This window comes from Canis lupus, chromosome 33, assembly GCF_048164855.1.
Source record: "Canis lupus baileyi chromosome 33, mCanLup2.hap1, whole genome shotgun sequence".
Lineage (NCBI taxonomy): Eukaryota > Metazoa > Chordata > Mammalia > Carnivora > Canidae > Canis > Canis lupus.
In genome coordinates this window covers 1,792,581-1,797,617 of record NC_132870.1, presented here as the reverse complement: position 1 = coordinate 1,797,617, position 5,037 = coordinate 1,792,581, and the positions used below count along the sequence as shown (strand labels likewise).

The 5,037-nt window shown below is 41.3% G+C and overlaps 1 pseudogene; it reads left to right on the top strand.

The window, feature by feature from the left end:
- The first annotated feature begins 945 nt into the window (after positions 1-945).
- LOC140623553 (dolichyl-diphosphooligosaccharide--protein glycosyltransferase subunit KCP2-like) lies at positions 946-2,711 on the top strand (annotated as a pseudogene).
- Positions 2,712-5,037: the final 2,326 nt, after the last annotated feature.

Below are 5,037 nucleotides of genomic sequence, written 5' to 3'. Positions count from 1 at the left end.
TTTTCTGTCTGCAAACAGCTGGTTTTATGTTGTTTGCTTAGGATTTCTTTGTCTTTTTTCTTCACTCACCTTTCATTTCTAAAGTAAGCTACCCAAAATTTTCCTTGAGACCTAGAAGTTTGGTTCTTTCCACTCACCCCTTCTTAATCAGCAGAGAACTTCCCAGCTACCAGTACGTCTGTAAAACTTTAGACTATATTCTCTCACTGACCCCCTACTAACACCTGCAGCAGCAGCAGAGCAAAAAAAAAAAAAAAAAAACCCACCTCAGGCCGACTCTCTTCTGTTTATACTCAAAGCCCCGCCTTCATCTTGGGTGCAGACCAATGAGAAGACCTAGGATGTATTGCTGCTCTGCAATTGCTCCGGGATTTCAGGCTAGTGAAAAACCCGTCTCCAGCTGCCAGGAAGCCAGAGATTCTTATTAGGCTTCCTATTTTAAAGAACCATTACAGGTCCTCTTTGCCTTCTTTTTTTTTTTTTTTTTTTTTCCCTCACTGTGTTATAAAGGCTACCGAGTGGTTGAAGACTGTTCTGAGGGCATAATTTAGAATCACCTTGTAAAAATGGCTGGATCAGCTACCCCTCTAGCACTTAGTCTTAATACAGAATAATTTTAGGGGTGCCTGGGTGGCGCAGTGGTTAGGAGTCCACTCTTGGTTTCAGCTCAGGTCCTGATTTAGGGGTTGTGAGATTGAGCCCTCCTAGGGCTTCACGCTCAGTGTGAAGTCTGGTTAAGTTTTTCACCCCCTCTACCCCCGCCCCCTGCCCTGTGTGCCCTGCTCTCACTTTTGCAAAAATAAATCTTTAAAAATAAATAAAAGATTTTTAATGTGTTCTAAGGAATATCAAAAGGAAAAACATGAGATGCTAACACACATGCACAGCAACTGCTCCAGTTGGGCTCCCCTTTCTTGGCCCAAGGCACCCAAGGGCAGGACCGTGATGGCACTCTTCTCCCCCCAGTCCCTGATGCTCTTTGCCGGGATGCATATATATAGCCTCCAGCTGGCTTCCCCTAAGTGGCTTACCATCAAAGGGGACGCCTGCTGGGCTCCAGCCTTTTAGTCTTCTCTCTCACCGCCTTCAGTAATCTGATGAATGTTGTCTTTGGCAAAGGATTCCAAGCAAAGATCTTCCCTGAGATTCTTCTCTGTCTCCTGCTGGCTCTCTTTGCATCTGGCCTCATCCACCAAGTCTGTGTTAGGACTTGCTTCACCTTCTTCATGGTTGGCCTCAACTACATCAACAAGATCTCCTCTCTGTATCAGGTAACAGTTCCATTCCTCACACCAGCCAAGATCACAGGGTAAGAGCAAAAAGAGAAGCTGACCCCAAATGTCCAATAAAGTTTGAGGAAGGAGGGAAGGGGAGGGGAGAGAAATGGAGGGGAAGGTAGGTAGGTAGGAAGGTAGGTAGGAAGGTAGGAAGGAAGGTAGGAAGGAAAGAAGGAAAGAAGGAAAAAGAAAGAGTAGCTATTTGTTTGATCAGACACCTTGTGTTAGTGTCAAACATCCTTACTCTCAGACAACACTAATCATCATGCTCACCTGTATCTTTCATTTATTCTTTCGTTTACAACTATTATTAAAGTCTATGATTTGGAGAAAGCAAGGAGGTGACCTATTGGGTCATGGGCTTTGTCTGTGTTTCTCAGAATCCTCAGGATCCACGTGTTTTCTGAAAACTTAATTCCATTTGTAGATTTGAGAGTAAAAAGTATTATGTTTAGCCACTAATGAGCCAAACTGATATAAATAAATGATTTAATTAATAAATAGAGGAGGAGAGACGAATCTTCTTTACAGAATAATTTGAAATAATATATGTCCATACTTCCCAATCCATGAGGTGGATTTTAATTACCCTCCCTTTGAGTGTGGGCTGGGCTTAGTGAGTCAGGTATCTAAGAACAGAGTAGGGAAACAAAAAAAAATAATCATTTTGTGTACACCTGAAACTAATATCACTGTATGTTAACTGATTTTTTTAAAACTTAAAAAAAAATTTTTTTATGAAGAAACCTGGTAGTGTTTCCCTTAACTTTGCCTTTTTTTTTTTTTTTAAAGGATTTACTTATTTATTCACGAGAGACACAGAGAGAGAAGCAGGCTGCCTGCAGGGAGCCAATGTGGGACTCGATCCTGGAATTAGGCCCTTGAGCGGAAGGCAGACACACAACTGCTGAGCCACCTAGGCATCCCTGCCTTAACTTTGTCTTAACACTACCTTAATGAAGTGATCCAGGTTAACATCATCAGTGATAAGTCATGTTGCTATTAAGCACCCTTAAATATAGTGAGAAGAGCCCTTCATCCCTATGATATCCTTCCTCAAAACCCTTCAAAAGAGTTAATCGAGGTCCTGAAAAATAAGGAAAGACTGAGGAGCTTCACAGACCAGAAGAGACTAAGGATGTATGTCAACTAAATACAACATGGTACCCTGGGTAGGATCCTGGAACAGAAAAATACATTAGTGGAAAAATTGGTGAAATCCAAATAAAGTTTGGAGTTCAGTACATACAATGTATAAATGTTGATCTTTTAGTTTTGGCAAATGTACCATGATTATATAAAATGTTAACATTAGGGGAAACTGAGTAAAGGGAATAAGGAACTTTCTTTACTGTCTCTGCAACATTTCTGTGAATCTAAGATCATTCACAAATAAAATACTTACTTGAAAGAAAAACTAAGAAAAGGAAATAAGGAAAATCCACATGAACTTTTAAGATAAAATGCAAGTCTTCAAATAAATTTTATGCTTATAGCAGACTGCTTTAAACTATGCATCCCCTATAGCATACCTGAGTGTCTCAATGGTTGAGCATCTGCCTTTGGCTCAGGGTGTGATCCTGAGGTCCTGGGATGGAGTCCTGCATCAGGCTCTTTGCAGGGAGCCTGCTTCTCCCTCTGCCTATGTCTCTGCCTCTCTCTCTGTGTCTCTCATGAATAAATAAATAAAATCTTTAAAAAAATAAATGAACTATGCTTCCCCTAGACTTGCTAGAAGCACTTTTCCATTTTAGGGGTAATTTAGAGCAAAAGTTTGAAAGGTTAGATAAATACCAAAGCTATTTGAAGGATGGGATAAGGCTAGAGGCTAAGAGGCCAGCTGGAATCCAGCTAGGATATAACCAAGTCTGAGGCAACAAGTCAATCGACAACTAGAAACAAATTGGCGTATTTATTCCTGTGATTGCTACCAGTGCTTTCTGGGAATTTGCTAATTCCAGTCAACCATTTTCATCTTGACTGTTCATGTATCTGTAGTCATGAGAGAAGAGATTCTATTCTCAGGTAGCCAGATCACATCAAAATTACCAAATCTGCTTAAGAAGAATGTGTGTTTTTTTTTTTAAGATTTTATTTATTTATTCATGATAGAGAGAGAGAGAGAGAGACAGAGAGAGACAGAGACACAACACAGGCAGAGGGAGAAGCAGGCTCCATATAGGGAGCCTGACGTGGGATTTGATCCAGGGTCTCCAGGATCGCGCCCTGGGCCAAAGGCAGGCGCCAAACCGCTGCGCCACCCAGGGATCCCTTGTTTTTTTTTTTTTAAGATTTTATTTATTTATTTGACAGAGAGCACCAGCAGGGAGCATGGCAGGGAGAAGAGGGAGAAGCAGACTCCCTGCTGAGCAGAGCGCTGATGTGGGGCTCCATCCCAGGACCCTGGGATCACGACCCTGGGATCACGACTTGAGCTGAAGCAGACATTCAGGCAACTGAGCCATCTGGTGCTCCAAAGAATGTGTTTTTAAAAAACAACACCTAAAAACCAAAAACAAAGCACAACACCTACTATGGAAGATAGGGTAAGTAGTAAAGAACATGAACATTGAAGGTAGGCAGACAAACCTGGGTTTAATTCTCTACTAGATTTAATTCTTAAGTTTATTGGCTATGTGATCTCACACAAGCTTTAGGCCCTCATCTGTGAAATGGGAATAAAGAGTGCTTACTCCAAAGATTATTGTGAGGGCCGATCAATAATATGTATGAAAAGCATCTATAATAGTTCATGGCACACATAGAGCACTTACTATTATTACATAGATCTGTTCTACACCCAATACATATTGATTGACTCATTTAATCCTCACAACAATCCTATTATTTATCTTTTTTTAAAGATTTTTATTTATTTATGAGAGAGAGAGAGAGAGAGAGAGGCAGAGACACAGACAGGGAGAGAAGCAGGCTCCATGTAGGGAGCTCGATGTGGGACTCGATCCTAAGTCTCCAGGATCACGCCCTGGGCCAAAGGCAGCGCCAAACCACTGAGCCGCCCAGGCTGCCCTCCTATAATTATTATTATCCTTTGCCCTCCTATTATTCATCTTTATGTTCCACGTGGGGAATCTGAGCCACAGGACGATGAATTATTGGCCCAAGGCAACATAGCCTGTAAATGATGTAACTTGATTCAAATCCAAGCAGTCTGGCTTTAGAATTCTTGCTTTTAGTTGGCACACTGTATTACCTCTTCTGTTATCAGAAAGGAAGAAAGAAGAAAGGGGATAGAGCATCCTGGGAAGTCCAAGAAGAGGTACCTTTAAGAAAAGTTAAATGGTCAGCTCTACTGCAGCAGTGCAAATATATAAATAATGTAGGTATGAATTAGGAATGATACAGCAAAGTCATGTCTAAGAGACCATTAGAATGGTATCGCTTCTGCAGGCGCAAAAGTCAGTGAGAACATTCCTTTATAAGTCATGTAATAACACTGTAAAAGTAAAGTTTACCAAATTAGAGAAGTTCTCTCCCCACATGCTTATCCCACTGTTTTCTCAGTTGATTTCCTGGACAGAAAGCTCAAATACTAGTTCAAAACTAGATACATGACAACCTCACTGTAGAAGAGTCTGCCAACATTCCACACTTAATCATCCTTCTTCAAGATAAAAGCCAACCCAAGCCTAAGGCAACCTTCTGAAAGGCTTCCCCTGCTTTCCAGCCTAAGTAGAGGGCAACCACAAAAATAAAAGGCCCAGGTTGGGCTCCTAACTTGGCGACCCCATCTCTAATT